At 41.3% G+C, this 21,726-nt stretch overlaps 1 protein-coding gene across 1 annotated transcript in view; it reads left to right on the top strand.

Moving 5' to 3' along the window:
* Positions 1–21,726, top strand: part of CA10 (carbonic anhydrase 10 (inactive)) — a 534,858-nt gene that overhangs the window by 75,132 nt on the left and 438,000 nt on the right. The gene's annotated exons all lie outside the window — the stretch shown is intronic.

Below are 21,726 nucleotides of genomic sequence, written 5' to 3'. Positions count from 1 at the left end.
ATGGGGATCTCACAATCCTGTGATTAGGCAGTTGTAATTGCCCATGCCAGTAGTTATTGAGGACTTGTGTCTGGGCATTATAAATGTATAGGAAAGAATGGATTAAAGCTATAGCAGATGTAGATTCAAGTCTTAATTTCTTCAGTATTGGAGGTGGGTATGTATAGGTTGCGATTAGTTTCAGCTGTGAGTGACAGAAAATACCAAATAAGATGGAGAGTTTTTTCTTTCTTGTAAATGTAGGCAGTGTAGGGATTCTAGCTCCTCCTTTCTTGTTACTGGAAATGAGGCTTTTGCTTCATGGTTCAAGACGGCTGCTTGACGTCTTGCCATTGTATGCACGTTCTAGCCTTCTGGAAGGGGTGAGAAGAGGCATAGCATTTCCCTTTAACACTTCCTGGATCTGACTAAGATCTCATTAGCCAGAACTTAGTCACAGGCCCACACTTAGCTACAGGGGAAGTAGGGAATTGTCTTTATTCTGAGAAGTCATGTGCCTTCCTAAAAACTAGGGCTTCTCTTGTAAAGGAAGAAGAAGAATATGAATATTGGGACATTATTCTTACTGTGTTTGACATAGGGGCAAAACACTACTGTTGGGATTGTGACGTTCTGGGAAATAGAAGTGCCCTATTGAGTGAGCTGCTGAAAAGGTTGGATGGACCTGAAATGGAATGTCCTAGGGAGGAACATAAATTTTCAAGTCCTGTCATTGAAGTAGTAGCTGTGATATAGGTAGAATGATCAAGTATTTCCAGTTACAAGTCTCCAGGTAATTCAGATTCCAAACTTCACTTTTGTCTTTGTTATTTAAATAATGAAACTCTAGTTTGACTGGTCTGGACTGCACAGATATGCTCCTAATTCACTGGCTCCACCACTTACTTACAAAGTACGTGACCGGCCCTGTTTTGTACTACATGGTCAGCAAACACTCAGTGGATCAGAATCTGAAAGAAGGACAAAACGGCGTTGAGCTGCAAATGGATGAGAAAAATAAATTAATAAACCACCCTGGCCTTTTCTTAAGGTTTGCATCTGACCCTATGTCCCATCATGGCTAATTGATTGCAGAGGGTCATTTTGTCTGCTTTCTCTGCAGCCCCCTGACCTTGGCTTTGTCCCAGCAAATAGCACAGGTTCCCTGTATGAGTTCCCAGAATGCTTTCTTGCTTCAGGTCTCTGGTCCTGTTTCCGCAGGCTCCTTGCTGACTGCACTTTGATTTGCAAATGTCCTAAGTGTCCTTAGGGGCTCCTGAGCAGCCCCCCAGTCTGGCAGGGCTGTCTTTTTCCTTCTGAGTTGGCTCAGAATTTAGAGAATGGGAGTATGCAGATCAATGCTTCTTTAGGCTGTGATTTTTTTTTTTTAATATTTCAACCAGATTCAAGTGAAATTATGCCATAGCTTCTGACATCTTCTTCTGAGCATTTTCTACTTTTTCCCTTTTGCTAGATTCCCATTCTGCCTCTGGTTGCACCCTTCTCCCTACCAGTGCCACCACCACTGACAGCAAATAATAAAAGTAATGGGTGCAGTTTATTGGGCATAAAGTATTGTCTTTTTTTTTTTAAAGATTTTATTTATTTATTTGAGAGAGAGAGAGCATGAGCAGGGGGTGGGGCTGAAGGAGAGGGAGAAGCAGACTCCCGGCTGATCAGGGAGCCTGATGTGGAACTTGATCCCGGGACCCTGAGATCATGACCTGAGCCGAAGGCAGAAGCTTAACCAACTAACTGAGCCACCCAGGCGCCCCTAAAGTATTGTCTTATATACATTAACATATTTAGTATTTCTGACAGTCGTTCAAGGTAGTTATTCCCAGTGTTCAGATAAAGACACGGAGGTGTTTTGTGTGTGTTTAACTGAGCATTTTAAAAGTGAAATGATGGGCGCCTGGGTGGCTCAGTTGGTTAAGCGACTGCCTTCGGCTCAGGTCATGATCCTGGAGTCCCGGGATCGAGTCCCACATGGGGCTCCCTGCTCAGCGGGGAGTCTGCTTCTCCCTGTGACCCTCTTCCCTCTCGTGCTCTCTATCTCTCATTCTCTCTCTCTCAAATAAATAAATAAATAAAATCTTTAAAAAAAATAAAAGTGAAATGATTTGCCCAGAGTAGCACAAAATTTAGTAGTGAATTTGTGATTCAACTCTGGGTTGCTGTATATTCTCCATTATTTCACACTGCTTCTCAAAAGACACTGCTTCTCAAAAGACACCCTGCTTGTTTCTCTTCGTTTGACTTAGCCTTACTGAATTCAAGCTTAAGAGAGAAATGAGGAAGTTTTAGTCTCATTCAAAGCTACTAGTTTTGCTGGAAAGTTTTGTATTAAATGACATTAATCCCACAATTGACTAGCTCATTGATTTTAGGAATTACCAATGTTTATCAACTGCAGTTTAGAAAGTGTTGGAACACTACATCAAAAACTAATGATGTACTGTATGGTGACTAACATAACATAATAAAAAAAGTGTTTCGTTGTATCAATACTCTTAGTATTCTGAATACAACACACACACATTTTCCTTCTCCCCATGATGGAGAGGGCAGGGTGAGCCTGGGCGTGGACTTGAATTTTTGGGGTCTGAAGTTTCATCCACCTGTTTTAAAACATAGACAGAACCTACTACCAAATTGATCTATGGTATTTATGGAAAATACATCTATACCTGATTCTAAGATAATAAATAACAGTAAAAAAAATGGAATACAAAAGTTGTCCTGACTTTAATGAAATGTTCATCACAAGAATTTATAATGGAAAAGAATCATTCATTAGACAGTTACAGTGCTTCTTGAATAGTTGCCTATTTGTCAAAAGTCAAATTGTTTTTAAATGGATTAGCATTATTCTATCATTATTTATTTTTCTTGAGGTTACCCCAATATTTCTCTTTAAAAATAATCACTTACAGGGGCACCTCGGTGGCTCAGTCAGTTGAGCGCCTGACTCTTGATTTCAGCTTAGGTCATGATCTCAGGGTTGTGAGATCGAACCCCGCATCAGGGAGTCTGTTTGAGGATTCTCTGTCTCCTCTCTCTCTGCCTTTCCCCCAGCTTGCACTCTCTTTTGCTCTCTCTAAAATAAACAAAGAAATCTTTTTAAAAAAAAGTATATGAAGAAATTGCTGAAGCCATGAGAAGACCAAGGAGACATGACAGCTAAATGGAATGTGGGATCCTGATGATGGGATCCTGGGAACAGAGAAAGGACTTCAGGTTAAACACATAGGGAATCTGAGTAAAGTATGGACATTAGTTAATAATAATGTATCAATACTGGTTCATTACTTTGTGACAAAGGTACTGATGAAGCCGATAGTGATAATCAAAGACACTGGGCATGAGTATATGTGGGAAGTCTCTATCTTCGTAATTTTTCTGTGAAACTAAAACTATTCTAAAATTTATCCCTATCTTATATCTATCTATCTATCTATCTATAATCTATCTATCTATCGAAAGTAAATAAAGATACCAGGACTAGCACCAGACCACTATTTTTCTCTCCTGTTTCTTTTTTGTTGCCACCTTTAGTGGCCTCTCCCTCTCAAGCTCATCTCAGATTTTCCTCCTCAATTCAACTTCTAAGTATTGAACATCCCAGAGCTCTATTCTCTGTCCCTTTTGGTCTCTCTCTTTACATTTTCACATTCTTCTTGATGACCTCTTCTAAACTCAAGGTTTTAAATATCATTTATATGTCAAAAAGTCATGAACGTATATCCCATTTTGATTGTCTTCAGAATTCATTTTCTATCCAGCCACCTACTTGGCATCTCCCCGTAAATGCTTACTCACCATCTCAAATGGAACTCTTGACTTCACTTCATGCTCCAAAGATACTCTTCCCCCAGTCCCCTTTGCCAGCTCAATAACTGTCAACATCGAATCACTCAGGCCAAAAAAGGTAGGAGTTATCTTTGATCTGTGGTCTTTTAACTTCCCTCATTCATTCCATCAGCATGCTCTCATCACTCTTCCTTTAAATGGTACGGTGTCCATCCACTTCTATTTTCACCAACACAGTTCTAGTTGAAGTCACCGGATCACAACCTAAATTGTCAGCCTCATGTTGAACTTCTCTTTCCATGCATCTACTATGGTTCACCCATAGTGGCTACTTCTCTGTTTCTCGAAAAGCCAAACTCCTTCTTGCCTTCGTAGGGTCTTGAATCCACCTGAAATAACAGTGCTGTAGATCTGCATGAGACCAGATCTTTTTTGTCATTTAAATCTCAGATGAAGTGTCATAACCTGAAAGGCCATCAACTATCACACAATCTGAAGTGTCCTTCCAGTCATTTTCCTATTATCTTGTCCTAATCTTTAATTATACTGCAGAATACTTTCTGTACATAATTTTCTCCTTCTAGTTTAATTCAGTTGCTTTTTATTTTCCTGTCTCCCTCCAGTAGAATACAAGTTCTTAGAAAACAGGTTGTATGTTTGATGGTTAGAACACTGCCTGACAATTGTAGGTACTCAGTGATGTTTGTTGAAATAATGAAAGTGACAAATGAGAAATAAACACCAACATTCTGAAATTCAGGGATGTGAGGGATCACAGTGGAACTGAAGTGATCAGGAAAAGTTTCTTGAAAGGAGTGGGAATTGGTGAGCCTTTGAAAATTGAGTAAGACTAGTCAAGAAGAAGTAGGTAAAGAGGGAATTCCGGGGGCGGGAGGGAAGGCTAAATAAAGCAAAGATGTAGAAAGAGTAATAAACATGAATACTTGGGGACAGCAGGTAGAGCAGAAATTTTATAAAGATTATGAGAAATGAGATCAGACTGAGTGGTCTAGATTCTAAAATACCAGGCAAAGGGACTAAGAATCATCCATGTTAGGGACTTTCCTCTCTTGTTGATTTTTGACTCGAGCTACATTTTAGCCTCCTAACTGTAATCTCCTAAGCGTTTTAGGTGAAAGTAATACAGTCTGTTTCACCACCAATTTTTGGTTTTTTTTCTTTTCCTTAATCTCCCAATGCACATACAATTTTGATGTCAGCTTGCTTGAGTCTGGCCGAATGTGCCAGGTGATTCTAGCTCATATATAGTTCCTGTGCTTGAATGTCAGTATGTGGCCCAGTTAGTTAGCACAATCCTTGATCTGAGTGTTCTGTCTAGTTTTTATGGTAAATGGGGGTCACGTAGGGTAGAGGGATAGAAATGAGTCTCATTCTTGTCTCACAAATGCAAAAATGTAAAGAATGGTGCAGATGTAAATACTCGCAGATATGGTATCACCCCCACCCCCACCATACTTTTAAATGAAACACATTGAGCTTAAATAAAAGAGTTTGCTATGGCTTTGATTTCCCAGGCAGAGTGTCAGCTCCTGGTGATCTTCCATCTGTCAAGTGAGTGTGGGCCTGTCCACCAACTTGAAACTGCTTTTGTCAGCATTCCCATTGACCGCAAATGCAGGCATCACACCAACAAGTCTTTGGATATAAACTAAAATCTCCCAAGGGTTGTTTGAGCAGGACTGTAATTTTGTATAACGTTCGACTTCACCACAGCATTTTTCATGCATTCATCCAGCAGTTACTGGGCATCTCTTGTTCTTCTTCTTCTTTTTTAAAGATTTTATTTCTTTATTTGACAGAGAAAGACACAACGAAAGAGAAAGAACACAAGCAGGGGAAGTGGGAGAGGGAGAAGCACCTTCCCGCTGAGCAGGGAGCTGGAGGTGGGGCCCGATCCCAGGACCCTGGGATCAGGACCTGAGCCAAAGGCAGACGCATAAAGACTGAGCCACCCAGGCGCCCCTGGGTACCTCTTCTTGGCGACGCTTTGCATAAATAATGGTATTTCAAAAGAAGATATGTTCTCTGGCCTCAAAAATTAGTTTAGTGTGAAAGAATGACATGGAAACAGGTAAATGTGGGGCACTATCTATCTCCATGCCAAAATGTAAGATAACACATAATATCAGAGGTGCATGGAGGAAAGAGAGACCTACAGAAGTCAAGCACGTGGGGAAAAGTATTATCCCTGGCAGGTCCAGTGGGTGCCACAAAATGTACCGGGATGGTCATTTACATTTCTCCTAGTGATCCATGCTCCTCTGGATGTTCCTGCTTCCCATGTAGGGGGCACAATCGGCCTTTAAGGGAAAACAGTGATTGTCTCGGGGACAGGGAATGTGATCCTTCCTATCCTGCATCCATTGATAGCAGGACTATTTTCACCTTCCAGCATTTGGTTTTCTTCTGATCAGTGCCTCCTTCCTTATGCTACCTCCTTAGTCAGAGAAAAGGAGTTTCTTAAGGACACTATACTGTTCAGAGCTTCTCCTATCCCATTTAAAGGGATATATATTTTGTTCTGTCTTCCTTTATCATAATCCACCTGGCACAAATAACATTGCACTGACCAAGGGCTTGGAAGTGCATTTTTGCAATGTGCGTGCTTACAGTTAGGTGCATTTTGACGGGATTTTCCTTAAGCAATCTCCCTTCCCCTGCAGGAGCCCTTTGTAAAAGTTCTTCTGTTCCATCTTGCACCATTTCCCTCCCTACCACGCCGGCCACTCTCAGTGTTGCTCTTGAGTTTTCTTTTCCATGAGGTCAAGAGACCACTACAATTTCCACATGGAGATGGTCCCAAGTTGTGTTTTCTCTGAACCTAAGGTAGTGATAGGGATTGAAAATACAGAAATGTTGCAAAAGTTCATCTGAAAATGATGTGAAACAATTAACATGTGAAAGTATAATTACTTTATCTATGGACACAGAGAAGAATCCCAGGATGAGAATCCCAGGAGTTATCCAGAAACATGCTTTATAAAAGACTGAAGGGAGGGGCAGAGCGAGAAGGTGGAGGAGTAAGAGACCGAGATTTCGTCTGGTCTCAGGAATTCAGCTGAAAAGGGATCAGACCATTCTGAACACCTACGAACTCAACAGGAGATGGAAGAGGAGAGTAGCAACAACTCTCTGAACAGAGAAGCGACCACTTACTGGAAGGTAGGACGTGCGGAGAAGTGAATCCGAGGCGATATTCAGGAGGATAGATGGCGGGGGAGGGGGCCTCCGGCGGCCGCTTCTGGCAAGTCATAGAGCCGCGGAGCACAAAATCGGAACTTTTAGAAGCCGGCTCCGCTGAGGGACGTCGCTGCAGTGGCTAAGCGGGGGGTGGAACCCTCGCAGGACAGTGTGGTCTCAGGACCCTCGGGGTCACAGAAAGACCGGGGGTGCCTGAGTGCGGCAGAGCTCCCAGGTATCGGAGCAGGGAAGCCGGCTGCATAGACGGAGCCAAGGCGCGGGCTCTCAGCTCGGAGCTGCCATAAACTGTGATCCGCGGCCCAGTCGGGCCACTGCTCCTCCAGCAGGGACCCAACAAGCGGCAGAGCTGGGGAGACTCCCCTTTCTCCCCCGGGAGGAGCGGCGCGGGAACGCACCGCAGGGATCTGCTGGGTGTGGAGACTCCACACGGGGTCGGGTGCCAGAGATAGAAACGCTCGGTCAGAGGCCGGGTGAGCACGGAGTGCGGCCAGAGACCGGGGAGACGGGAGTGACTGCTTTTCTCTGGGGGTGCACTGAGGAGCGGGGCCCCGAGTTCTCAGCTCCTCCAGGCGGAAATTGGGAGGACACCACTTTCGCCCTGGTCCTCCAAAGCTGTACGGAGAGCTTGCAGGGAACAAAAGCTCCTGAGAGCAAACCCGAGCAGCTTGCTTAGCCTGGACTGACAAGGGCGAGGTAATTCAGCCTCCGGCAAAGACATTTGAGAACCACGGCAACAGGCCCCTCCCCCAGAAGATCAACAGGAACAGCCAGCAAGCCAAGACCAAGTATACCGATCAAGGAGAACGGGAGAACTCCAGCGCTAGGGGAATACTGCACATGGAATTCATGGCTTTTTTTTTACCATGATTCATTAGTTAATCAAAGTTAATTTTTTTAACTGTTTTCTTTTTAATTTTTCTTTTTCCCTTTTTCAACCAACATCTTATCAATCCCTTTAAAAAAAATTTTTTTATTTTACATTTTTAGAGTCATATTTTATCCCTTCATAGTAGTTACCCTTATTTTTGGCATATATATATATATATAAGTTGTTCTCTCTTTAAAATTTTGAGATACAGTTTATTCTAACAGATCAAAATATACCCTAATACACCAGTGTATAGCTTTGTTCTAGTCTCCTGCCTGATCACATTCTCTCCCTTTTTTCTTTTCTTTTTTTTTGAATCTTCTTCTTTCTTTTTTCAAACAACTTATCTTATCAATTCCTTATATAAAATCTTTTATAATTTTCATCTTTACAGTCATCTTCCATCCCTTCATTGTATCAACCCTTATTTTGTACATATATGTTTTTCTTCCTTTAAAATTTTAGGACGCACTTTTTTCTAACAGACCAAAATATGCCCAAACTCTAGTGTGTGGTACTGATCTATGCACTAGCCTGATCATATTTGATCATATTCTGCTTTTTTTGTATTGCTCTGTTTTGTTTTTAACTTTTTTTCTTTCTTTTTTTCTCTTTTTTTCTTCTTTCTTTCCCTTTCTTTTCCCTTGGTTTCAGGTCTTTTCTGATTTGTATACAGTATATTTGCTGGGGATGTTGTTAACCTGTTAGCATTTTGTTCTCTCATTCATCTATTCTCCTCTGGACAAAATGACAAGACGAAAAAAATCACCTCAGCAAAAAGAACAAGAGGTAGTACCGTCAGGCAGGGACCTACTCAATACGGATATTAGTACGATGTCAGGCCTGGAGTTCAGAATCATGACTTTAAAGATACTAGCTGGGCTTGAAAAAAGCGTGGAAGTTATTAGAGAAACCCTTTCTGGAGAAATAAAAGAACTAAAATCTAACCAAGTCGAAATCAAAAGGCTATTGATGAGGTGCAATCAAAAATGGGGGCACTAACTGCTAGGATAAATGAGGCAGAAGAGAGAATCAGTGATATAGAAGACCAAATGATGGAAAGTAAAGAGGCTGAGAAAAAGAGGGAGAAACAACTACAGGATCACGAGGGCAGAATTCGAGAGATAAGTGATACGATAAGATGAAACAACATTAGAATAATTGGGATCCCAGAAGAAGAAGAAAGAGAGAGAGGGGCAGAAGGTATATTGGAGCAAATAATAGCAGAGAACTTCCCTAATGTGAGGAAGGAAACAGGCATCAAAATCCAGGAAGCACAGAGAACCCCTCTCAAAATCGATAAAAATAGCTCAACACCCCGACATCTAATAGTAAAACTTACGAGTCTCAGAGAAAAAGAGAAAATCCTGAAAGCAGCTCGGGAGAAGAGATATGTAACCTACAATGGTAGAAACATTAGATTGGCAACAGACCTATCCACAGAGACCTGGCAGGCCAGAAAGGACTGGCATGATATCTTCAGAGCACTAAACGAGAAAACTATGCAGCCAAGAATACTATATCCAGCTAGGCTGTCATTGAAAATAGAAGGAGAGATAAAAAGCTTCCAGGACAAACAAAAACTAAAGGAATTTGCAAACACGAAACCAGCCCTCCAAGAAATATTGAAAGGGTTCCTCTAAGCAAAGAGAGCCTAAAAGCAGCATAGATCAGAAAGGAACACAGACAATATACAGTCACAGTCACCTTACAGGCAATACAATGGCACTAAATTCATACCTTTCAATAGTTACCCTGAATGTAAATGGGCTAAATGCCCCAATCAAAAGACACAGGCTATCAGATTGGATTAAAAAACAAGACCCATCCATATGCTGTCCGCAAGAGACTCATTTTAGACGCAAAGACACCCCCAGATTGAAAGTGAGGGGGTGGAAAACCATTTACCATGCTAATGGACACCAAAAGAAAGGTGAGGTGGCAATCCTTATATCAGACAAATTAGATTTTAAATCAAAGACTGTAATAAGAGATGACAAAGGACACTATATCCTACTTAAAGGGTCTATCCAACAAGAAAATCTAACAATTCTAAATATCTATGCCCCAAACATGGGAGCAGCCAATTATATAAGGCAATTAATAACAAAAGCAAAGAAACACATTGACAACAATACAATAATAGTGGGGGACTTTAACACCCCCTGACTGAAATGGACAGATCATCTAAGCAAAAGATCAACAAGGAAATAAAGACTTTAAAGGACACACTGGACCAAATGGACTTCACAGACATATTCAGAACATTCCATCCCAAAGCCGCGGAATACACATTCTTCTCTAGTGCCCATGGACATTCTCCAGAATTGATCACATCCTAGGTCACAAATCAGGTCTCAACCGGTACCAAAAGATTGGGATCATTCCCTGCATTTTTTCAGACCACAATGCTTTGAAACTAGAACTCAATCTCAAGAGGAAAGTCGGAAAGAACTCAAATACATGGAGGCTAAAGAGGACTCTACTAAAGAAAAATGGGTCCACCAGGAAATTAAAGAAGAATTAAAAAAATTCATGGAAACCAATGAAAATGAAAACACAACTGTCCAAAATCTTTGGGATACAGCAAAGGCAGTCCTGAGAGGAAAGTATATGGCAATACAAGCCTTTGTCAAGAAACAAGAAAGGTCTCAAATACACAACCTAACCCTACACCTAAAGGAGCTGGAGAAAGAACAGCAACTAAAGCCTAAACCCAGCAGGAGAAGAGAAATCATAAAGATCAGAGCAGAAATCAATGAACTAGAAACCAAAAGAACAGTAGAACAGATCAACGAAACTAGGAGCTGGTTCTTTGAAGGAATTAACAAGATTGATAAACCCCCGGCCAGACTTATCCAAAGGAGAAGAGAAATGACCCAAATCAACAAAATCATGAATGAAAGAGGAGAGATCACAACCAACACCAAAGAAATACAAACAATTATACGAACATATTATGAGCAACTCTATGCCAGCCAATTAGATAACGTGGAAGAAATGGGTGCATTCCTAGAGATGTATCAACTACCAAAATTGAACGAGGAAGAAATAGAAAACATGAACAGACCTATAGCCACTAAGGAAATTGAAGCAGTCATCAAAAATCTCCCAAGAAACAAAAGCCCAGGGACAGATGGCTTCCCAGGGGAATTCTATCAGACATTTAAAGAAGAATTAATACCTATTCTCCTGAAACTGTTCCAAAAAATAGAAATGGAAGGGAAACTTCCAAACTCATTTTATGAGGCCAGCATTACCTTGATCCCAAAACCAGACAAAGACCCCATCAAAAAGGAGAATTACAGACCAATATCCTTGATGAACATGGATGCAAAAATTCTCACCAAAATACTAGCCAATAGGATCCAACAGTACATTAAAAGGATTATTCACCACGACCAAGTGGGATTTATCCCTGGGCTGCAAGGATGGTTCACCATCCACAAATCAGTCAATGTGATACAATACATTAACAAAAGAAAGAACAAGAATCATATGATCCTCTCAGTAGATGCAGAAAAAGCATTTGACAAAGTACAGCCTCCTTTCTTGATCAAAACTCTTCAGAGTATAGGGATAGAGGGTACATACCTCAATATCATAAAAGCCATCTATGAAAAACCTACAGCGAATATCATTCTCAATGGGGAAAAGCTGAGAGCTTTTCCCCTAAGGTCAGGAACGCGGCAGGGATGTTCACTCTCACCACTGCTATTCAACAGAGTATTAGAAGTCCTAGCCACAGCAATCAGACAACAAAAAGAAATCAAAGGCATCCAAATCGGCAAAGAGGAAGTCAAACTCTCACTCTTTGCAGATGATATGATACTGTATGTGGAAAACCCAAGAGACTCCACCCCAAAACTGCTGGAACTCATACAGGAATTCGGTAAAGTAGCAGGATATAAAATCAATGCACAGAAATCAGTGGCATTCCTATACACCAACAAGAAGACAGAAGAGAGACAAATCAAGGAGTCGATCCCATTGACAATTGCACCCAAAACCATAAGATACCTAGGAATAAATTTAACCAAAGAGGCAAAGGATCTGTGCTCAGAAAACTATAAAATACTCATGAAAGGAATTGAAGAAGACACAAAGAAATGGAAAAACGTTCCATGCTCATGGATTGGAAGAACAAACATTGTAAAGATGTCAATGCTACCTAGAGCAATCTACACATTCAATGCAATCCCCATCAAAATACCATCCACTTTTTTCAAAGAAATGGAACAAATAATCCTAAAATTTGTATGGAACCAGAAGAGACCCCGAATAGCCAGAGGAATCTTGAAAAAGAAAAGCAAAGCTGGCGGCATCACAATTCCGGACTTCCAGCTCTATTACAAAGCTGTCATCATCAAGACAGTATGGTACTGGCACAAAAACAGACACATTAATCAATGGAACAGAATCGAGAGCCCAGAATGGACCCTCGACTCTATGGTCAACTCATCTTTGACAAAGCAGGAAAGAATGTCCAATGGCAAAAAGACAGTCTCTTCAACAAATGGTGTTGGGAAAATTGGACAGCCACATGCAGAAGAATGAAACTGGACCATTTCCTTACACTACACACAAAAGTAGACTCCAAATTGATGAAAGACCTAAACGTGAGACAGGAGTCCATCAAAATCCTAAAGGAGAACACACATAGCAACCTCTTCCACCTCAGCCGCAGCAACTTCTTCCTAGAAACATCGCCAGAGGCAAGGGAAGCAAGGGCAAAAATGAACTATTGGGATTTCATCAAGATAAAAAGCTTTTGCACAGCAAAAGAAACAGTCCACAAAACCAAAAGACAGCCGACAGAATGGGAGAAAATATTTGCAAATGACATGTCAGATAAAGGGCTAGTATTCAAAATCTATAAAGAACTTATCAAACTCAACACCCAAAGAACAAAAAATCCAATCAAGAAATGGGCAGAAGACATGAAGAGACATTTTTCCAAAGAAGACATCCAAATGTCCAACAGACACATGAAAAAGTGCTCCACATCGCTCGGCATCAGGAAATCCAAATCAAAACCTCAATGAGATACCACCTCACACCCATCAGAATGGCTAAAATTAACAAGTCAGGAAACGACAGATGTTGGCGGGGATGTGGAGAATGGGGAACCCTCCTACACTGTTGGTGGGAATGCAAGCTGGTGCAGCCACTCTGGAAAACAGTATGGAGGTTCCTCAAACAGTTGAAAATAGAGCTACCATACGATCCAGCAATTGCACTACTGGGTTTTTACCACAAAGATACAAATGTAGGGATCTGAAGGGGTACGTGCACCCCAATGTTTATAGCAGCAATGTCCACCATAGCCACACTGTGGAAAGAGCCAAGATGTCCATCGACAGATGAATGGATAAAGAAGAAGTGGTATATATACACAATGAAATATTATGCAGCCATCAAAAGGAATGAGATCTTGCCATTTGCAACGACGTGGATGGAACTGGAGGGTGTTATGCTGAGTGAAATAAGTCAATCAGAGAAAGACATGTATCATATGACCTTACTGATATGAGGAATTCTTAATCTCAGGAAACAAACTGAGTGTTGCTGAGTGGTGGGGGGTGGGAGGGATGGGGTAACTGGGTGATAGACATTGGGGAGGGTATGTGCTATGGTGAGTGCTATGAATTGTGCAAGACTGTTGAATCACAGATCTGTACTTCTGAAACAAATAATGCAAGATATGTTAAGAAAAAAGAAAAAGAAGAAGATAGCAGGAGGGGAAGAATGAAGGGGAGTAAGTCGGAGGGGGAGACGAACCATGAGAGACAATGGACTCTGAAAAACAAACTGAGGGTTCTAGAGGGGAGGGGGGTGGGGGGATGGGTTAGCCTGGTGATGGGTATTAAAGAGGGCACCTTCTGCGTGGAGCACTGGGTGTTATGCACAAACAATGAATCATGGAACACTACATCAAGAACTAATGATTTAATGTATGGTGATTAACATAACAATAAAAAAATTTAAAAAAATAAAGTAGCTCAGTTCTAAACATTTTAGTAGGGAAGCGGAACAAGATGACAAAAATCTTTTCTAGCTGTAAGACAGGAATCAACACAGTGCTGCCTGCCACAGGCTGAGTCCAGCCCTCCATGTGTGTTTGTAAATACCATTTTATTGACACACAGCCACAGCCATTCATTTACATACTGTATATGGCTGTTTTTGTGTTACTGTGGCAAAGTTGAGTCATGAGGACAGGGACAGAATGGCCTTCAAAGCCTACAATATTCATTATCTGGCCATTTACAGAAAAAGTTGCTGACTCTTGGTGTAAGACACTATATATATATGTATTTTTTTTTCTTTTCTTTATTAGGGGCATCCCTTCTCTGTTCGTCCATTTCCCCAACTGCCCAAGAGGAGATTGGAGCAATGAATTGTGTCTCTCTCCAAATCCAGAGATTCTGAGTTTTCTTTTAAAACTTGCAAGTTCTCAAACATCCACAATGAAAAAAAAAGAATAAAATTGAAATATGTTTTCCTTACTATCAAGAGAGGGGCCCTTGCTATGTGTATCTCCTCATCTGGCAGTGATGACAGCTTTTACTGTCAACACAATTTTTTTGATTAGGCACCTGGATTTTTCCCAGGGGCTGGTTGCACAGTGCATAAAGAAATCCAGTGCACAGGCAAAGTGCTTCAGAGGCTAAGGCTGCTTTCTGATCACCTGTTTGCTCCGAGGAATTCTCAGCTGGCTCTCCACTCACTGGATATCAGGAGGATCTGGCTGGCAAGGTTTAAAATGAAAAGCCAGTACCTGTCCTGGTGCACTGTGGCAAACAAGCCACCCATGCTTACTGTAGCAGAGCTTTAAATGTATTTTTTAAAGATTTTATTTATTTGTCAGAGAGAGAGAGAGAGCGCACAAGCGGGGGTAGCAGCAGAGGGAGAGGGAGAAGCAGACTCCCCGCTGAGCAGGGAACTGATGTGGGGCTCGATCCCAGGACCCTGGGGTCATGACCTGAGCCGAAGACAGACGCTTCGCCGGCTGAGCCACCCAGGTTTCCCTGAGCAAAGCTTTAAATGAAAAAAAGCTTTTCGATGTGCTGTTCTATCTTTCCAAACTGCCCAACAGTATGAGGCCAGACAGGGCATACAATGGCATTCAATAACACATTGTATAAAACCCTTCCTTTTCTTCACATCTAGCCTGCAGGTATCATATTTTGTAATTTATAGACAGCTCAGGCTGATTGATTTTTGCAGGGCGAGTTTGGATCCTTCTCTAGGCATGTCAAAGAAAGCAAATGGAAACTCTCCAGTTCTGTCGTTCTAACAGACTTCATTCAGATGGTTTGATTGTCTTGCCGCCTGCTAAACTCTTACATAATTTCACTTCGTAATGGATAGGGTAGCTGAAGGATCAATGACTGGACATGAAGGGAGAGCAGGATGTTTTGCTGCTTTCTGGATGGAACAGAAGCTTATGGTGATACTTCTGTTCATTGCAATACTCATAATTATCCAAGGACTTCATTTTCTTCTGCCTTTTAAATGACATCTCCTGGGACGCCTGGGTGGCTCAGTCGGTTAAGCGCCTGCCTTCGGCTCAGGTCAGGATCCTGTGGTCCTGGGATTGAGTCCCGCATCGGGCTCCCTGCTCAGTGGGGAGTCTGCTTCTCCCTCTGCCTGCTGCTCCCCCTGCTTGTGTGTTCTCTCTCTCTCTCTCCCCCTTTCTGATGAATAAATAAATAAAATCTTTTTTAAAAATGACATTTCCTAAATCAGTGCTTAGGTCAGACTGATAGGTCTTCCTTATAATGGGCCTCTGTGTGTGTGTGTGTGTGTGTGTGTGTGTCTGTAGGGGGTGGGGGGTGCCTATATGCACAGAGAGAAGAGAGAGAGAAAGAATAGGAATGTATCTAAAAATCTGAAAACTTAGTCATTTTACTCAGGATTGTATTGGAATTGCTTTCCCTTTTTGTCATCTTAAGAACATCTTTGCTTTCTCTTTCTTCCTTGCTGCTTTTCCTTTGCTGGAAATGATAGTTTCTTAAGGATATGGTCAAATGGCAAGAAAAAGAAAAAATATTGAAATGTGTAATGCGGTGGCATGTGGACTTGACACTACAATTCAGATATATAGGGAAATGTGTCTTTTATCTAAAAGTTTTCTGATTAGTGTTCAAAATGCTTTATTCTCATTTAGCATAGATAAATAGTGCTGTAAATAATCCTGTTAGGTCAGTGACTGTCAAGAAGGGCATTGTGAGATCGTTTTATTTTTTTAAAGATTTTATTTATTTGAGAGAGAGCGAGAGCAAGAGAGAGAAGGAGAAGGGGGAGGGAGAAGCAGACTCCTGGCTGAGCAAGGAGCCCGATGTGGGACTCGATCCCAGGACCCCGGGATCATGACCTGAGCTGAAGGCAGACACTTAACTGACTAAGCCACCCAGGAACCCCTTGAGATTGTTTTAATGAAAAATACTGCATTTAGCACCAACTGGGCCAGGGCAGGCAGAGAATCTGCTCTGCAGTATATTTGACAGTTTCAAACAGTGATACATTGTCCCATGTCCCAGCAGACATTCAAGTGAGTGAAAAATTTGTATTTATATGAGCATATAAATTTCATGTTGCTTATGAACACAAAGTATCTCTTACATAGTTTTACTATGTCCTCTTCTCCAGCAGTGCAAATACTGTGTCTATCAAGGGAAGATGGTACTTTATTTTGTTCTGAACTTTGCCAAGAGTTGTTCAGTATTTTGGAAAATCACATCACTGAGAGCAATGCCACTTGTGGATTGTGGCCTCTCCAATCGAGTACAACTGTCTTATTTTTTTTTTAAGGTTTATTTATTTATTTGAGAGAGAGAGAGGTGGGGGGTGGGAAGAGCAGAGGGAGGTGGAGAGAATCTCAAGCAGACACCCCACGGAGTGCATAGCCCAACACTGGGCCCAATCCCAGGGCTCTGAGATCATGACCTAAGTCAAAATCAAGAGTTGGACACTCAACCAACTGAGCCACCCAGGTGCCCCCCAACTGTATTATTTGTACCTGTTTCAATCAAATATCCAACTTCTTCATTCTTCTGGTGTATCATAACCAAGTATTTACAAATTGAAATATATTTTATTACAAATTATGCATTTATCCTTTATATTACAGTTAAAGCATTACATTGTTTTTTGAAATTATGTTCATAAATTAACAGTCAACAAACTTTTTCTGTAAAGATCCACATAGGAAATATTTTAAGTTTTGCAGGCTAATTGGTCTCTGTCACAGTTATTCAACTCTGACACTATAGTGAGAAAGCAGCCATAAACAATATGTAAAGAAATGGACATGGCTGTGTTTCAATAAAACTTTATAGACATTGAAATTACCATTTAATTTAATTTTCACATGTCATAAGATATTCTTATTTATTTTTTTGGCTACTTGCAAAGCCTTCTTAGCTTTTGAGTGGTACAAAAACAGTCAGTGGACCATCTTTGGCTACTAGATGATAATTTGCCAATCTCTGTTCTAATGCATCATGCTCAAGCATACACACTGAAATATATATTTAATGAATTACATTTATTTCTCCTTTACATTATAGCTAAAGCACTGTGTTAATTGTTTAAAATGGATATGTGTAAGTACTATCAATGAAAAGTTTTGTAAAACAACTTGGTAAAAATGTTTAATATAAAACCGAAATTTTTGAGGGCTGTGAAGATCCTCACTTATAATGATGAGATATATACAAGAGAATGTGGCTTCTCACTGTGGTTTTGATTTGTTTTTCCCTGATGCCAAGTGATGTTGAATATTTTTTCATGTGTCTGTTGGCCATTTGGATGTCTTTGGAGAGATGTCTGTTCATGTCTTCTGCCAATTTCTTCACTGGATTACTTGTGTTTTAGGTGTTGAGTTTGATAAGTTCTTTATAGACTTTGGATAGTAGCCCTTTATCTGATAAGACATTTACAAATATCTTCTCCCATTTTGTCAATTGTCCTTTGTTTTTGTCAACTGTTTCCTTTGCTGTGCAAAAGCTTTTTATCTTGATGATAAAAAGTCCCAATAGTTCATTTTTGCTTTTGTTTCCCTTGCCTTTGGAGACATGTCTAGCAGGAAGTTGCTGTAGCCGAGGTCACAGAGGTTACTGACTGCATTCTCCTCTAGGGTTTTAATGCATTCCTTTATCACATTTAGGTCTTACAGCCATTTTGAGTTTATCTTTCTGTGTGGTGTAAGAAAATGGTCCAGTTTCGTTCTTCTGCATATGGCTGTCCAATTTCCCCAGGACCATTTGTTGAAGAGACTGTCTTTTTTCCCTTGACATTCTTCCCTGCTTTGTCGAAGATCAGTTGACCATAGAGTTGAGGGTCCATTTTTGGGTTCTCTATTCTGTTTGATTGATCTATGTGTCTGTTTTTGTGCCAGTACCATACTTTTTCTGATGATTAGAGCTTTGTAATAGAGCTTGAAGTCTGGAATTGTGATGCCACCAGCTTGGTTTTCTCTTTCAACATTTCTTTGGCTATTCTAAGTCTTTTCTGGTTCCATACAAATTTTAGGATTATTTGTTCCAGCTCTTTGAAAAATGTTGGTGGTATTTTTTTTTTTAATTTAAAAGATTTTATTTTTCTGACACAGAGAGACAGCAACCAGGGGGAACAGCAGAGGAAGAGGGAGAAGCAGGCTCTCCACTGAGCAGGGAGCCTGATGCAGGGCTTGATCCCAGGACACTGGGATCATGACTGGAGCGGAAGGCAAACACTTAACCAACTGAGCCACCCAGGCGCCCCTGTTGGTGGTATTTTGATACGGGTTGCACTGAATGTGTAGATTGCTCTGGGTAGCATAGACATTTTAACAATATTTGTTCTTCTGATCCATGAGCATGGAACATTTTTCCATTTCTTTGTGTCTTTCTCAATTTCTTTCATAAGTGTTTTATAGTTTTCAGAGTACAGATCTTTTACCTCTTTGGTTAGGTTTATTCCAAGTATCTTACGGTTTTTGGTGCAATGAGATACCACCCTACACCAGTCAGAATGGCTAAAATTAACAAGTCAGGAAACAACAAATGTTGGTGAGGATGTGGAGAAAGGGGAACCCTCTTACATTGCTGGTGGGAATGCAAGCTGGTGCAGCCACTCTGGAAAACAGTATGGAGGTTCTTCAAAAAGTTAAAAATAGAACTACCCTATGACCCAGTAACTGCACTACTAGGTATTTACCCAAAAGATACAAACATAGTGATCTGAAGGGGTGCCTGCACCCCTTTATAGCAGCAGTGTCCACAATAGCCAGACTATGAAAAGAGCCTAGATGTCCATCGACAGATGAATGGATAAAGATGATGTGGTATGTATATATAATGGAATATCACTCAGCCATTAAAAAAATGAAACCTTACCATTTGCAATGACATGGATGGAACTAGAGGGTATTATGCTAAGTGAAATAAATCAGAGAAAGCCAGTTATATGATTTCACTCATATGTGGAATTTAAGAAACAACAGAGGATCATAGGGGAAGTGAGGGAAAAGTAAAATAAGACAAAATCAGAGAGGGAGTCAAACCATAAGAGACTTTAATCATAGGAAACAAACTGACGGTTGTTGGGGGGTGTGGGGTAACTGGGTTACGGGCATTAAGGAAGGCACATGATGTAATGAGCGCTGGGTGTTATTTAAGACTGATGAATCACTGAACTCTACCTCTGAAACTAATAATACACTATATGTTAATTGAATTTAAATAAAATAAAATTAGAAAAAAAAGAGAACATGGCTTTCCCAAGTACCCCTGGGAATAAAGAAAGAAGGCCATATTTATGATTTAAATTGTTCAAGACAGTCAATTTTGTGAGTTTCAGTAAAACTCAAAAATTCCTGTCTTTGATAAAGAAAATCAATCCTGGCTTATCTCTAATGCAAAGATGTTAAGTGGTGTCTGCAGTTCAATGCTTTTGAGCTTTCAGATATGTGTATCTCTTCCACACTTGGAACATGTTTCATGTCCAGCAGAGTTAGGCTGAAGTTTAGTGAAATATCAGAGTTGTTTGTTTGTTTTTTTGTTTGTTTGTTTATTTGGGTTTTTTTGTAGGATGTACTGCCTGTGAGTTTTATTTAATTATCATCAAGGTGAGCATTACAAAATGTTTCAAAATGAGCCACCGTAGGGGTGCCTGGGTGGCTCAGTCAGTTAGGCATCTGACTCTTGGTTTCAGCTCAGGTCATGATCTCAGGGTCCCAGGATCAAGCCCCACGTTGGGCTCCATGCTAAGTGCAGAGTCGGCTTGAGATTCTCTCTTTCCCTCTGCCTCTCCCCCCTCTTTCTCTCTCTCTCTCTAAAATGAATAAATAAAATCTTTAAAAAAAAATGGGCCACTGGGTCTGAGTGCATTAGGTGAATCTGATCTCACAGACTTCTAAACCTTTGTCATTCTCCTCTTTGTCCTATGACGACCCTCCATGATCTGGGAAGGAGGGGGAAGGTGGATCATGTAATATCAAGGCTCAGAGGAAGCATCAGAATTGTTCTGAACCAGAGAAATGTCCTTTGTCCACCTACTTGGTAAACTTTCCAACCATATAACTCTTGACCTGGTTTCTTAACTTGGTCAGGCATAAAGAATTCCTAGCTAATTTCAAATCTCCTTGTCTTTCCCTAGTACCACAAATACCAGGAGTCTGTTGACTCTTCCACTTGGCTCCCTGGCTGGACAAAGTCTCTCCAGCCTCTGTGTTGAGGCCACTTCTCCCTTTGCCTGCTGCCCCAGAACGGATAAACTGGCCTTTCACTCAGCTGCCTTTAGGATCTTCCTCAAGGGCTGTGGGGGCTCTGTCCATTCCACATGGAAATGGGGTACTGGGTAACCCAGTGTCCTTTGACTCATCCCAAGCCCTAGACTTGTGCTGGGCAACTTGAAAGGTGGTATCTTTCCAGATCCTTAAGTAGGTTCTTTGTCCCTCTTCTATTTGTGTCTAAATACCTCAACCCCCACTGTCATCTCCAGAAGGAGTGGGCTTCTCTTTCACTCATCCTGTGTCATAAACCATTCTTCATCACAGAACTGCAAGCCTCAGCAGGCTTAATGTCATACTCAGAAATAAGTATCTTCTCTCTACTATGGGGAGACACTTGGAGCTAAGCGATTGAAGCTCATAGGGAAGCTAAAGGAATTTGGCAAATCCTCCCTATACAAAGCTGTGCTTTCAAACGCGTTGTCTTGGACCATGTTCTCTAACCCAGAATGATGCGTCTGAAGGAGACTGAAAAAAGAACAAGATTTAAAGAAAGGCAATGAATGTCAAGGTTTAACGTTTGCTATGTACTCGCCAAATTACAGATATGGTTGAAATTACCTTATTTTCTTCCAGCGTGACTGACAGCTGAGATGTGAATGCAGTTCAGGCATCCACATAAGTGCGTGTGCCACCTGCACTTCGGGGCAGACACCCACATATAATAGAATCACCCCAGATCGCCCACCAGCTGCCATAAAGGTCAAGGCTTATCCTGAGGTCCTGTCAGCATGAGCTCACAGATCCCTATGCTGTGTCCCAATTTCTTGGGCTTTCCACTTTTTCTCCCTATGACGACAGAAGCTCTCACCATGATGATTTATATTCTTGTTTTCATTTTCCTGGGGCCTGAAGAAAGCCCTTCCCTCTTCTAGCCCAGCCCTTTTAGCAAATGCCCTACCTCTTTTCGATTCCTAAGGGGTTTGTGCACGTGTAGAGTTCTTGTCTGGCTCATGGCTGGGATCAGCTTCCTCTCCTCAATCCCAGGGGAGGGTGCGTGTGCGTGTGTGTGCGTGTGTGTGTGTGCGTGCGCATGCGCGTGTGTGCACGCGCACGCACGTGTACG

The sequence above is a fragment of the Eumetopias jubatus genome, unplaced genomic scaffold, assembly GCF_037043125.1.
Source record: "Eumetopias jubatus isolate StellerSeaLion01/CBP00866 unplaced genomic scaffold, mEumJub1_p1.0 scaffold_10, whole genome shotgun sequence".
Lineage (NCBI taxonomy): Eukaryota > Metazoa > Chordata > Mammalia > Carnivora > Otariidae > Eumetopias > Eumetopias jubatus.
Note: the sequence above shows the minus strand (reverse complement) of the source record. Positions and strands in the feature narration are given on the sequence as shown.